The sequence below is a fragment of the Neopsephotus bourkii genome, unplaced genomic scaffold (genome assembly GCF_033783945.1).
Source record: "Neopsephotus bourkii isolate Nb327-2 ecotype Australia unplaced genomic scaffold, CSIRO-AGI_Nbou_v1 NB_1767, whole genome shotgun sequence".
In the NCBI taxonomy this organism is placed as follows: Eukaryota; Metazoa; Chordata; class Aves; order Psittaciformes; family Psittacidae; genus Neopsephotus; species Neopsephotus bourkii.
Genome location: NW_026902241.1, coordinates 12,545,568 through 12,560,695, shown reverse-complemented (window position 1 = coordinate 12,560,695; position 15,128 = coordinate 12,545,568). Strand labels below are relative to the sequence as shown.

The 15,128-nt window shown below is 41.8% G+C and overlaps 1 protein-coding gene across 5 annotated transcripts in view; it reads left to right on the top strand.

Moving 5' to 3' along the window:
- Positions 1-1,005: 1,005 nt before the first annotated feature.
- Positions 1,006-15,128, top strand: part of SIPA1L2 (signal induced proliferation associated 1 like 2) — a 146,796-nt gene continuing 132,673 nt past the window's right edge. For 4 of the 5 annotated variants that reach the window (XM_061378816.1, XM_061378819.1, XM_061378817.1 and 1 more), the window contains exon 1: positions 1,007-1,142. The gene's annotated coding sequence lies outside the window, so the exon portion shown is untranslated. Of the gene's footprint in view, positions 1,143-15,128 lie in introns of all 5 variants that reach the window. The other variant, XM_061378820.1, reaches the window with a different exon arrangement.

Genomic DNA, 15,128 nt, shown 5'->3' with positions numbered 1-15,128 from the left:
TATAGGTGTCTCCGGTTGAAAGCCAGAGGTAAGAACAGGCGCCGAGGAACGCCAACAGAGCTGGAGACTTGCTAGGGGCAGGCCCCAGGGGCCCCGTCACCCGCCGCTCGCTTCTCCCCCCGGGCTTCCCGAGGGAAGGAGCCGGGGACGCAGGAGCCCGAGTCGAGCCGTGCCAGCTCCGAGCGCGGCAGCCGCGGTTTGCTGTACCGGCAGTGTGGCAGGGCGGGCGGCCGGCCGGGGGGGGGGCCCGGGGCTGAAGGGTCAGGTCGGACCGGACGGCGTTGTCCAGGGTTTTGAAAGCGAAGACAACGGCCCGTGCGGGACAGAGGCCGGACCGCCGCGCTGCACCGGCACCGCTCCGCCTCGGCGCTCCGCTGGGGCACGGCTGGGCACGGCAGCGGCTGCGGGCCCTATCCGGCCGCAGGAGCTGGGCGGCAGCCCGCTCTCACCGGCTGGTTGCCGGTTAGGGCCGTTCCTGTGCTCTCGCTTTCTCTGTGCTTCCACCCCACCTGTTGTTGGCCGCCGTTCACAGGCTCGCAGCGTGGCCGTGGGGCTCCCCGTACGCCCCATCCCGCGACCCCCGCCGCGGTGGACGAGAGACGGGGGGTAGGCTGCGGGCACGCCGCGGGGCGGAGCCTGGTGTTTTGGTTGCGCGACAGCGCGGGTGCCCAATGGAGAGTTGGCGTTCCCCCGGGGCCGAGCCGGCGAGGCCGACGGGAGGCGGTGCCAGCGGGAGGGGTGGGGCTTGAGGGTGTGCGAGGCAAGGCGAGAGCGTGTGTGAGGGTGAGTGTGTGTGTGTCGGCGCTGCGCCCGCCTCTCCCTCCGCCTTCCCCCTCCCCTCCCTGTCCGGCGGCTGAGGCGCACTCGAGAGCCAGCGCCGGGCAGAGCGCGGCGGAGAGGGGCAGTGCGAGGAGCCGGGGGAAGCGGCGCGCGGGCGCGAGAGAGAGCGGGGACCCCCCCCCCGACAAGGATTGTCCCCCCCGGTCCCGTTAACGGTTCTGGCGTCCCGCGGGAAAGGGGAGGAGCGCGCGCCGCCGGCGGGGAGTGAAGCCTGTGTTCGCCGAGGAGTGCGGGGGGGGGGCATGGGGGTCCCGCGGCGGGAGCAGCCGGAGCGCGGGCAGCAGCGGCAGCCTCAGCATCAGGTAAGGAGCGGCTCCGGCCGCCGCGTCCGTGCCCCGCGGCGCCGGGGGGATAGGGCGGGCGCGGTGCCCGGGAGGGCGCGGGCGTGCGAGTGCTTTTCCTCCCGAGTAGGGCTCGGGAGCAGTTTGGGGAGGGGCTGCCGCCGGGGGAGACCCGTCTTGTCTACCCTCAGGTGCCGCCGGGCTCCGCGGCAGGACGGACGGCTGCGGGGTGGGGAAGAAGCGGAGGGCATCCTCGGGCCCCCCTTCCCCACCAGCAGCCCCTCCTCGCCACAGCCGCGGCCGCAGGGTGGCTCGCTCCCGCACGTAGCCCTGATGCGCTGTGCCGCGCCGGTCCTGGCCACCGCGGCTGGGGAGCGGGCGGGTGTGTGCGGAGCGGCGGTCACCTGCGGAGCGGCGGCACCTCTGCTCCTAGGCACGGTGCTTCCGTCTCTGGAGCTCACTTCGAGGATAGTGGCAGTTAGGGAGTAAGTTTGCCTAGATCGGACATCTCTGGGTAGAGCTGGTCTTCAGAGCGGAGACGGTGCATTCTAAGTAATTTTTATGCTATTGACTGAGTTATTATATGCAAGGGGCAACCTGTATCCTTTTGCGGTCTTTCGTATCTTGTAATACCGTGATATGCATTCAGCGGTCCGTCCTCCAAACTTGGTATTTGATCCGTTAAATGGTAGCCAGCTGAGATCAACTTTGCTTTAGGATCTGGTTTGGTGGCTGTGTCGGGTTCCTGTGGTGCTCTGCAGCGTTCTGCTGAGGTGGTGCACGTCCCTGCGAGTGTGGAAGCAGCCTTACGGTCTTGACAAAGACAACTCCGAAGTTGACAAATTTCAGATGTGGCTGTGCTCACGAAGTAGGTCAGTAAGCTTAGCTTAGTACTAGATGCTGGGTAATTTTAACACATCACTAGTTTGGATATTTGCTTTCAGCCTGGCTTTTCTAGAGGAAACGAGTTTTATTTTTTATGATGCAGAAGACATGCAAAGTTGAAGAAAATTGCACATGTAAATTCTCCCGAGCTCTTTTGTGCGCAATTTTCACTTCTAAAAGTTAACACTAGATGGCTTTCTTATATCAGATATCCAGCAGAGGAGCAAATCACACAATCTGTCCCTGCAGCCTAGTATTTCTGTATTTGTCTATTAGTTTATTTTCGTGAATAGTAAACTACCTTCGTGATCAGTTCTGCACTGATTAGACCAAAGCAGAATTTGGAGTTTGCTTACTAGCTGACATAATTCATTGCTGTGATCAGTTCATCTTGCTGCTTTGGGAGGTTATTTTATGTATGTATTACCGATAGCAAAAGGAAGTTTGTCTAGTTGGAAGGTAGTTCTGCAAGATATTTAGTTTGCTTTAAAGGGAGGCAGCTGGATAAGGAGGGATGTTTGTAAATGGGAGAAAACCCCAATAATTCAGTCTTGGTTGTTACTTAGGTCAATGGACTTATTTTTAAAAGGGCCCTAATGCATTAATATTGCTTATTCAGCTGTTTTGGTTTTTTTTCCCCAGATTCTGCACGTAACTATCTTAGACTGAATTATGCTTTGAGCAGCCTGGTCTAGTGGAAGGTGTCCCTGCTAGGCACAAGGGTTGGAACCAGATGATCTTTAAGGTCCCTTCCTGCACTAGCCATCCTGTGATTGTATGATTTTTGGGGCTGGGTTCAGAAACATAGTGCATCACAGCCTGCTGGATGTAGGAATGCCTTAGCCTGATGCCATATTAATCAATTTCTTACGTATTTCCAAAATTGTGCCTGTTGTCAGTGGAATGCATTATTTACCCCCTTTTTGCTTCTTTGGTAGTAGCTCTGAAATACTTCAGTCTTAAATTTGATGTTTGAAACATCTTTTATTATTAATATAAGCATGTTTAAATCATCAGGAGCTCAAATGCATTATGGATATTTAAACATCACTTAGGTTCCACAACAATTGATTTATAATTTATGTAGCAGTCATATAAAGCTAGATTTCAGAGAGGTCTCTGAATGCATTGTCTTGGTTTTAGAAGCCCAGTGGGTTACCTTACCAGGTCATGAGGCACCTAGATATACAAGAAGGAGTGCTTACTTGTAAGGATGCCAGACTGTTTCACCAATCATATTGGATTATTTAAAGATCATTCATATATGTCAAGGGTGTAATGTGAAACCTAGAACTAAGCAACTCCTCTATTTTATTTTTGTAGCTGGTAGTTGCTTTCTGTGCAAATCAGAGTACTTTTAACAGTGTCTGTTCTGTTTTCCTGAAAGAAAGATAGTATGGTCTTTTTTGTAGACATTCATTGACATACCATTACTCAAGTGCATTGTGAAATACTTTTGCAAATTAAGAGTGTCAGATGAGGAACTAAGCAAAGCAGTGGTCAAACGGGCAAAACCATCCCGTTCTTTTGCTGTTTGACCTTTACAAGTGAACCAAAGCAGTTCTTTTTTCTTCACTTTCAGCTTCATTTTGGACACAGTGGTCAGATGTTGCCCCTCAGCTTTTAACGTGCAGATCAGCAGTTCAAACTGCAGGAGAAAGCAAATATTTTCTCCTTGCCTTGGTTTGGGTTGAGATTATATTTAGATGGTTGGATGTTAAAATATCTTCAGTAGGTTCATACCTTTTACAAATGAGCTATCTAGTTTGGTAATACTGAGTGAGAAATGCTATGTTATTATGAAAATATAAGATAAGTTACAGATTGTGGAAAGAGGGTGGGGCACTGGGTTATCTAGTTTCTCACATTAGTCATGCAGGATTGCCAGCAGGAGCTGTACTGACAGCTTGAAGTGAAATTGTGCTCTGAGAAATGCTCTTTTCTCTTTCCATGCAATTTTTGCTTTGCAATTTTAAAATGTTTGGGCAAGCTGGGTTGTGAATCATTGAAATGGAGATGGCTGTTTATTTTATGCATTGAAATATTGTATTTACAGTAGATTTTTTTTGATATGTAGTGTGATTTATATCCAATCCTTTAAAACATTACATCTTGCAAAGTTAAGGCAAACTTCAGTTTATCTCTTTATTTTAAGGGAATTTTCATCCTCTTCTGAACAGTTCAGGAAGTTTATGGGTAGGGGTGTGCCCCTCAGTCTTTTTTCTACCCTTTTTTTTCCTACCTGAATTATTTTGAGGAAATACTGTGAGGGCTGCCTATCAAATCTGGGAATCCAACAAAAAATCATGAGGACTGTTAGGATGTATAGCTCTGAATATAGAAGTTGTAGTTAGTAGATAGAGAACTACGTTTCACTTTATTACAGAAAACCCTAGTTTTCACATAGGTTGCTTTAAGAATAATATGAACTCCTCTTGACATTCAGTGATGATGCCATATGACTGGTTAGATTTTTTAACAATTGCTAGCACTTCACATGAATAGCTGTTTGGTTTTTTTTTTTTGGTTGATTTTATTTTAGTATGTTGTGAAAGAGCAAACGAATGTTAAACATCTGATTTATCCTGACACAAGTAAATGAGAGATACTGCCTTCCTTTGTAGTAAAGCACTGACCCCACATTTAAAGCCATTTTCAGGCATAATTGTATGAATTGAAGATTGAAAAGGATTATTGTAATTGGTGATACTCATCTAGTTTTTAGCTAAAGTCTGGATGGACAGCAGTAGGCAGAAATGTCATTGTGATTACTTTGAAGCATAGTTCTTACTAGAAGATATGTAGACTCTTCTCTGGATCATAAAAGTGTAATTACATGAGCAGTTAGCTACTTATGATTTATAAGTGGATTCTTCTGGTTTTCTGGAATTTCTTAAATAGTGATCAGTTTTACATAATTAAAGGTTTTATTTAAAAACTGTCTTGAATCCCTATGGAGATAATCTTCTGAACATATAATAAGTGTAAACAGCTGCTGTCCTCCCATCATTTTGGATCTGCAAACAAACAGCTTTATTGGATCTGATGCTTGTAAAACATTTTAAGAACAGTGGATGTTTGAAATGAAGTAGGCATTTGGTTTAGTTGCTGTTAACCAGGGATTCTGTGTTCTTCAGGAAGATGACCTGTGCTCGATTTGCTCACTTTTATTTTTCTTGGTGTGATAGATGTGATGTAGAAAGATACCATAGCTGTTTTGGAAGAAAGGGAATCTAGAAAGCAGTTAAAGGAAAGCTAGTAAACTGTCCTGGAGTAGCTAGGAGGCTGGAAGGTAGCAGTAGTTAAAGTTGTCATGGCTTCCCCTCCCCCTCAGCAGCTCAAATAAGGTTCTGAGCGCAGGACTTGGAGTTTTGCCATTGACTTTGAATCTTTTCTTATATAATCTCTTCATTTGTTGTCCTGGATCCTGCAAAATGACATATCCAGCTCTGCAGATATTTGTGTAATCCTCCTGTAGTATTTGCTGTTCCCTCCTTCCTCCCCCTCTCCTTTCTCTGCCCAAATTCTAACTGGCAGAGAGGCTGTGGATTGTGGTAATGCCTGCCTGCTACCTCATCTTTTAGGTAGGATTTTGAATCATACGTGTTTTGCAATATGACTTGTCAGACTCAAGTTACATAAAAACGATTTGATGGGATTTATGTTACAGGACACATAATAGAGATACAAAGCTCTCATACAATTCAGCCATTTGGCCTTCCATTTCCTGTTTGGTTCACCAGCCTTTATTTTAAACTGGATTCAATCTGTGATGAAATTATGGAACTCTTACAGATTTACATAAACAACAGATTACAGTATTTCATAAGATGTAATTCTAAGGAAAGGTACTCTGAGAATGCTAGAGGTTCTGTGGCAGGTGAATTCAAGTAGAATAAAATGCTTATTTTAAACCTAGTATATGCTCTAGAGCACCTTCATAAAGTCTTTCTGCCTATTATTTTTTTTTTTCTTTGGGGGGGACGACTTGTTTGTTCCATATATATTAGAGCAAAAGTAGATTCTGGGCTACCTTGTATTTCATGTTGGATTTTTCTGTTTTCCTTTCACATGGGGGAGTAAGAAGGAATCTTGCAATTAATGCATAGTCAGCAAAACTATTGCTGCAAAGGTAGTTCTCTCTCCTGTATTTTGTGGAGAAGGCATTTGTGAAAGATAGGAAATTTCAGTCTGTTTGATTTAGTTTTTTTTTTCCCATTTGTTCAGATATTCTTGATTGGTTCTGTATTTGTTTTCCTCACTTGAGAGTTACAAGTTAGTTATTATTGTTTTCTTTTGTGTCTTTCTGTCCAAAACTAATTATTTCCTACTTTTAGATACCTAAGGTACATTCAAGGAAAACGGCATTCCTAAGTATTTTTCTAGCCTTTCGGCACTGAAAATGAATACTTGACAAGTTTTAGCACGAAGTCTCATTGCAATATTAGTGTGACACAAAGTGGAAAAAAGTGTGTGTGTGTGTGTGTGTGTTTAAGTGTGGCTGGGTACATGCACACATTCTCATGCATAATGTGAGTATGATCTATAGCGTGTAGTCAAGCATGTGCATTTTGTGTGCTGGTCTCACTTATTGCAGTGGCCAGTTATCTGAAGAATTGGTAGCAGCTTACAATGATCATGTTACCCTTGCTGTCCTGCTGTAATAAAGTAAGCATTGGTTTTTGCGTTCTAAGGTTGTCAGGACAACAGCTTATTATTGTTGTTCCTGGTGGGTTTTCTCTATAGCGATGGAGGGAACTGTTTCAAAGAGAGTGGCTGCCTTGTCACATTAGGCTGCAGGACTGCCAGCTGTGATTGGATTTCAGCAGGATCCTCTGGGTTTGTCATGTAAAAATTCTAATTGATGATGAATGTGAACCCTGTGTGGGAATAATTTTGTTCATTGGACTAATGCAAAACAACCCATCGTATTTACAAACCCATGGCCTACTTTCTCAGCAGTATTTTTACTACTCCTCTGTTCTCTTCCATCTGAGACTCAGAGAAAAACGGTTTATGTTTGACAGTATGGAACCTGTGTTATGAGTTGAGACAGGGTAGGAATTAGTTTAAGGCTATGTTACATCAGCGTGCTCCAGTCTGAACTGGAGCTAACAAGTGAAACCTCTGGGGATTTCTGCTTCCTTTGTTATGTCTTCAGAAAAACATCATATGAATTTGGTGTTCAATGGTAAGCCATGCAGTAAGTGTTTTACTGTAGTAATTTTGAAGTGCTACTATTTTTTTCTTTTTACATGGTAAATGAGAAAATGAATGCCTGTTATTACTTATATCAAACTAAATGACTATAAAGGTACTTCTCTGTATGTGGTCATGACATGCAAGAGGTGCAATCATTTCAGCTGAAATAACTTTTGGATTGTTGGTATGTTAAGGGGTAGGAAATTTGTTGGCATGTTCAGCAGGGAGAATTATATGAAGAAAGCTTTCAAATAACTTGATGAAAGTTTTTTAATTTCATAAACTATGCTTATACACAGGACTAATTTTGACACTTCTATAGCTTCCTTTATATTGTTGATATAAAGCTGTCGCTTAGTTTGATCTTCAAATTCTTTGGCCTGTGCTGAGCTGTCCAGCTCAGGTGATGCCCAGGTAGTTAAAATTCTTTATTAAAACAGTAACCTATTTCAGATTCCCTTTTCAGACAACTGAAACAGCAGTCCATTCAGAGAGCAATTTGGCAGAGATACATAGGCATCGACATTCAGTTGTGGAAGCTGGCTGTCAGAATTAGAAACTATTGGGATAAGCCTGTCAATGCTCAAAATGTTTTCTTCTTTATCTGACTGCCAGTTTCCTGAGGTCAGGCAGGTATTCCAGAGGTAGGTGTCTTCCCTCTCCCATATTCTCCGCTATTTGCTGCCCCCTCCCCAACAACTTGTACATCTCTCTGAATCACACAGCCTTGGTTGCATAGAAAACCATTTCAAATGGTCATTTTTAAAGGTGGTGACACAAGGTGGGCTAAATATAGTGACTGGTGTAATCTGTAACAGTGTGAGAACGGGTTTGCTCATTTCCACTTCTCTTCACATGTAGAATTCAGCCGGTTTACTACAAGAAGGAAACAGAATAGATGAAATTTTCTGAATTGGTCAGGAGTTGTATAGGTGGCTGCTCAGAGCACTACACTGAAACCCCCCAGGCTATCAAATATAAATTGAGCTCCCACAGTGTTTTCTATATGAGTTGAGGTTTCTACTGTTAGATCAGAGGGGTTTTCCAGGATTCTGAGCTTTTGTTGGCCTCTTACCCTGGACCCCTGGAAATGATTAGTTTTGGTAGAGACTTCCAAGTGAAGAACAAGCAGTATTTGATTAGTCTGCGAGATTCTTCAGTTCGATGATTTTGCTGATGTCAGTGTTCCTCTCACACTTGGGATGCTTTTTCTCTGTGGCTGTGTAACTTATTTAGTAAAAATAAGTGAAAGTTCAAAGAAATTTATTAAAGTTTCTGTGAACATAATTACCCTTGAAACTTTTATCTTTTCTATCAGATTTTGCTGAGCCAAACAACAGACTAAGAATCTCGAGGCAGATGGAGGTGTTGCACAGTGTGATTGCATAAGGCTTGTTTTCTTAGAAAATAACTTAAAATAGCTGACCGTTCATTCCATCATACTGATCTGCAGCAAATGGATACTGCATTTAGTAAAGTGTTTTGTTTTTACTTTGAATTTTACTGCTACATTTTTGTAAGTATTGGTAAATATTTCCAGGTATGTTAAAACTACGAATGTACGGAGTGTACCTTTGCGCCTGGTAATGGGCATACAAACTGTGTAGTCACAAGTAGTTAATTTCCAACTGGTTAATTCAGTAGTTTAATTAATGTTGGAGAGGGACTTTTTACAAGGGCATGACAGGACAAGGGGGATGGCTTTAAACTGGAAGAGCGTAGATCTAGATTAAATATTAGGAAGAAATTCTTCACTATGAGAGTGGTGAGGCACTGCACAGGTTGCCCAGAGAAGCTGTGGCTGCCCCATCCCTGGCAGTGTTCAAGGCCAGGTGGGCTGGGGCCTTGAGCAACCTGGTCTAGTGGAAGGTGTCCCTGCCCATGGCAGGGGATTGGAACTGGATGGTCCTTTTCAACCCAAACCATTCTATGATATTTGCCTTGTGTTGTGCCTATGAAAATTTTGTGGCTGAGTGCTAGAATATTTACCTACATGCATAGTAATAATAATTTCTTCTGGGAAAAGAGATGTTTAATAATAATGTTTTTCTCCTTCTTATGTAGACTGTGCTCAACAGTGCCAATGTTCTTGTTCACTCGTTATATATGACATTCAGTGGGCCTGTAAGTCAGAGGGATACAAGTTAGAGGTTCTTATGAACCACTTTTTCTGTACCAGCTACCTCAACCATGTCTCTCGGTACAATTCTATGAATTCATTGTGGCAGGTACAGGAATCACTGTGGGGAAAAGTAATAATAAGAAACATCTAAAATATGTTAGATAGTCCTCTCTTGTGATTTTTTTCATCAGGTTATATGGTTGAAAAACCAACTCTACCAGACAAACCATTCTGCATGGACTCTCAGCAAGTGCTGTCCAGGCTCCTAGTCACCTGTGGATCCCTGCAAAAGTTTGCACTGTAAATCCCTGAAGTAGATGTGAACAGATTTGATGCAGCTGTGTATGAAATACTAATAAATTAAATTGATAAATTTAAGTAATTCTTTGTATTGCTTTGTTACAGTGTGAAGTCTTTCCCATTTCATCGTTCATGTATAAAGGAGATAATGACTTTGGGTTTCCCTGGTTGGGTGGTGAAATTAGTTTTTATTTTCATGGACTATACAGATTCTGAAACTTTAAACTTTCCTGGTTTATGTATAAACATGCTTTTCTTTAGTCCTATGTTTTCTTCCCTAATAGGAAGAAATCCAGTGAAATAGTGTGGGTGTTTTAGCAAGGTTTTCACAGCATCTTGTATAAGAGTTGCAATGTTACGGTTTGGATGGGAGGACTGGCTGGATTGTCAGGCTCAAATCATAGCTGTTTATGGTTCATATTCCTCCTGGAGACCAGTTACAAGTGAAGTACTATATGGTGACATATCCTGTTTAGTACCTTGAGCAATGTCCTGGAGGAGGGGACAAAGTGTATCCATGTAAAATTTGCATGTGGCATCACACTGACGGAGTAGTTGACGTGTTTGAGGACAATGCTGTGCAGTTTGGAGAGCCTGGTGAAATGGACCATAATGAACCTCGTGGCATTCAACAAGGATGAATGCACATTCTTACACCTTGCAACAGCATGGGATTGGGACCAACTGCCTGGAAAGCAGCTCTGCTGAAAGGGACCTGCACTTTCGGACAGATGAGTCAGCATATCAGTCTTCACTCTGACAGTGAAAAATGCTGGCAGCATACTAGGCTTTATGAGGAGAGGAACAGTAGTTTACTGGTATTCAGCATTCCTTAGAACACCACATTAGATATGCCCTATCTATTTTTGGTTCCCCAAAACCAAAATTGAGTAAATGGAAGCTAGTTCAGTGAAGAGCCAGCAAAATGAAGGGCTTGGAGCACGTAAGGAGAGACTGAGAGACCTGGCTCTGCATAGCTTTGGACAAACAGAAAGCTCAGGGGATCTCTGTCATAAATCAGCTAGCTCATACATGATGGATACCTAGTTGATTATTAAGAAGGCAGAGCCAGGCCCTTCATGGAAGTATGTGGCAGGAGAAGAGAAGACAGTGGTCATTATTTCAAAGAGGTGATGTTCTGATTTGTCACTAGGAAAGAAAAGTCATCCTGAGGACACTGAGGAATTGGAACAGGTAGCACAGGCAGGTTGTGAAATCTACATCCTTTCCAGTTTTTAAGAGCAGACTAGCCAAAGCCCTAAGCAAGTTGGTCTGAATTCAGCGCCTTGAGCAGGAGGCTGGGTTAGATGTGCTGTGATGCCTTCCACTGTGAATTATTCTATGAAATACCACAACTTTGTCAATGATAGTTGGCCTGATAATTGAGAATTTTAGTTGATATTCCAGTATACTATGCTTCCACTTTAGTACAGAGTATTTCTCTATTATGTTGGGAATAGAGTATTATGTATTCATATATCCTTTGTTTAAACTAGTTGACCAGTTTAAACCAGGAATTCTCAAATAAATTATTGGCAGTTAAATATTTCATAACTATAGTACTCAAAAAAAGAATAAGCACTTCAAGAAAATAGCCTCCTTTCAGCTTTGTCTTCAGTTAGACTTTGCTCACCTTGTCACTGAATTCTAAAACATGATTAACAATACTAGAATTTGAATGTGTGAACTTCTACTAAGCGATTCCATTGGATCTCTTCCAAAAGATTGTTTTACTGTTAAAGAGTAGGACATGTGAGTTTGAAACTGGCTCTCAGCCAGACAAACTTGCATTTGTATTTCATTCTCTCTTTTGCTCTGACTACTGATTTTAGGAGTGTGAAACTTTTGATAAGCTATGGTAGTTATCCATGTGGCTGGAAAAAAAAAGTTGTAATTAGTCAAATCATTTAAAAATCCAAATTAAAGTGGTTCAGTTTGAGAACAGCCGCTGTTTGCACCTTTTTATGTTCAGTCTTAATCTTTTAGCGTCGTTAACTATGAACAAGAGCCAGCAGAACCTCAGAAGGTTGAGGAGTTTCCTATTCTTGCTCATCCAACTTCACAATAATTATGCTTTTCAGTATTTTGATGTTTACCAAAGCGTGAGCCAGACCTTCAGATCTCTGTTTTGGTTTTTATAATCCATTTTATTAAGTGTTTAAAAATTCAGGGTTTTGTGTAACGTTCAGCTTCAGTGCGAAAGGTGTTGTAAATGCATGCTGAGTTAAGAATAACAAATAGGAAAAGGAACAGAAAGAATTTCCTTTAGGGTAAAATTCCTTAAAGTTGAGAACCCTGACGGCACTTGTCAGTTGGCAGAGAGGGTTATGACTTGGCTTCTGAAGATTTTTTTGTGAAGGTGAGAGGACATGGAGCAGCTCAGTCTGACATCCTTTTGAGTTCTGTTTTCAACAGAAGGAGTTAAAACATTATTTTTAATTAGCTGGATCTCCAGAAGTAGCATTCTATACAGCCTGGTCCATGGCAAATAAAATGGCAATAAAGCTTTAAATTAAACTGCAATAAAGCAGCTCCTGGAAAGGTTGTGTAGTTGTGTCTTCATGTTGAGTACAATGACATGGTTGTTCTCGTCTTTGTGTTGCCTGCTCATGAGCTACCAGACTGACAAAAATTTTATTGTGTAGTTCTGGAGTGACTTCAAGCATAAAACAAAAGCAGAATGAAATTGTTCCTTAGAGCTTACTTTGGTCTTTCTTATGTTTTTGGGTTTTTTTTTGTTTGTTTTTTTTTTTTTTTTTTTTACCTTCCTTTGCAGTGCCAGTGTTTCTCAGCCTCGTGTTCTATTCAGATTTCATTAGTAACTTCCATTCGTGTTAAGTTCATTACTGGAAGTAGGAGGTTAAGATTGATTCCAAGATTGATCTTTGTCTTCATGTAATAAACTCAGTTATTTTTATAACCCCCAGACAAGTCTAGTCCCTTTACTTGTTCTGTACTATATCAGATACTTTCTAATTCCAAGTTATTCCAAAAGCAATTCTTACCATATGCCATTCATGAACTGATCTAGGGTATCTTTCTACTGTGTAGAGCTGCAGCTCCTAAGCCAGCCTCGCCCTGATGGTTGTAGGAACTTAGCTGGAGCAGTAGCTTGCTGGATTCCTCAATAGGTTGAGTATGGCTTATGTACCAAGCAGTGACAGTATAGTAACTTAAGATACAGGAGTAGCATTTGACCAGTTAATCGTTCATTTAAAACATTCATCCAGCTTTGACATGAATACAGATATGCTCCAAATTGCCGTGCTATTATATTTTTGATGTGGAACAGTATCTTAAGTGCAAAATGATGTCCTAATGTGTGGTTTTGCACAGAGCAGCCTTCAGTGTTGTGTAGGTCTTGGTATATTTATATCATCTGACATTGAACATTCAGAAAATGGCAGTACGGAATCCTGATTTGTTATGATGTATTTTGCAAATGAGTCATTCTGCTTCACCCTTGCCATACCTAAGCCTACCTGCTGATACCAGAATATCATAGTAACTGTCTCCATCTGATGTGGGCTCTCAGACCTTCACCTAAAAAACCCCAAACAAAACAAACCCAACCAAACCAACCAAAGCAAAAAAAAATAAAGAACAAATGAAAAACCAAACCCCCAAAACAAACCCCAACTGAAAGCTTTACAGATACTTGCTTGCTTTGTGATGATCTGCTTTCCCCCATGCAACATGCATTGGAATGTGAAACCCAGTAACCATGACTTTCTAAAGGATATAATGTGATGTTGTGAAACTGGTAAGCCAGGGTAAATGTGTGGGTTTCCACTGAATCTGCCCAGTTTTTGAAGGGGGCTAGGTTTAGTCCCAGAGTGTTGGGAAGTTTAAACAGTCTTACTGGAATTTTCATAGCTGCGAAATGAGAGCTTTCCTTTCTCTAAAGGAAAGATATGTGTTCTTTCATGCAGTCCAACTAATAATTTGATTTTACGAAGGTTAGAACAGTTGCTAATGGACCATACAGGACAAAGCAGACCTCCTTGGAACCTAATATCAAACCAAGTTCTGTGGCTGGGCAGCTCACAGATGAGATGGAGCAGAGTTGCTGCTTTTCATTTTTTTGGGTTTTTTTTTTGGTTTTTTTTTTTTTTTTTGGTGAATGTGTCTTGTAAAACCTTCAGAATTAAATAATTCCAAACCCGTCAATAAAACCCTATAGACATCTGGAAAACTGTAGATTAAGCTGAAAATTATATTACAGGGAGCAATGAGGTTGTGGTTTGGTTTTATTTGTGGGGGGGTGTTTGTTTGTTTGGTGTTTTTGTTTGTTTTTGTTTTGGACTTTTTTTTCTTTTTTTTAAGGCTTTTGACCCTGATCCCAAAGTCAGTTCCTTGTGATTTCCATTCATTTTCAGAGCAGGACTAAGCTTTTGAAACTAATCTCCTGATCTTCCAACTTGGCAGTATTTTGTTTGCACGATGGAATCATTCCAGAGAATGTCAGTTATATTCCTTTGTAATGAAATTAACCCAAACAATGTTAATCTTAGCATAAACTGCATTTCTAATTCTGAATGCTGTACAGTGTGCCTGAGTAATTGAGAAATGGAAGTTAAAACAACATGGCTGGAGGCGACATGGTCTACAAAAATTTAAGATGAATATGTGAGAAGAAAGCAAATAGCAAAAGAAAACAAAGTTTATGGAGTAAACACTTATTTCTAAGTAATAGTTGGACTTGATGATCTTAAAGGTCTTTTCCAACTTAGCTGATTCTATGATTCAGGAAGGGTTTTATTTTTTTAATCCTTGTAACTTGTTATGACTTGAAGAGAATCATAAGTTTTCTGGCTTCATTTTGACCAGCTCACTAAATTTGAGTAATCTGAGATACGGTTACTCAATGGGAAGGGTACTTAAAACCTGCCCCAAACCCTACACTACTAAGGAAATGCGATTGAGAGCTGTTGTACTGAAGGTTTAAAAGCAGCACATCAGCAGCACCAATGTTGCTCTTCAGTTTTCGGAGCTTTTTTCAGGCTCAGCTTGAGGTGGGAAAAAATACGTATCTCTTTGACTATGTCCATCCACATCGTGTCCGCCCCAATTTAATCCTCCCTCTTCTCATTATGAGGGCAGTATGGTTGTAATTTAAACTTTTAATGAAAGATCACTGATTGCTATCTTGTAATGGTTACTTTTTTTCAGTGTTCCATTTATATAGCTTTTGCTTGCTCGTAATAGCTTGACTCACAGATCTGATCACATACCAGTGTTTTGGTTAAATACACCAAAATTAACACACAGCTTCCTATATTTGCTTTGTACTTTTTGATCTCCTTACTTTTTTTTCTTTTAATTTAAACTAAGTTTCAACAAGATTGCAGCTGATTGCCAGTAGCTCAGCTGATTTATAGCATTAATATAAAACTTCTCATAGTTGAGCTGACCACAGTAAGACTTTGCAGTTATGAGATGTTATGAAACCTAAAACCTGAGCTCCCAATAAAGCCTTCAAGCATTTTGGCAATAAA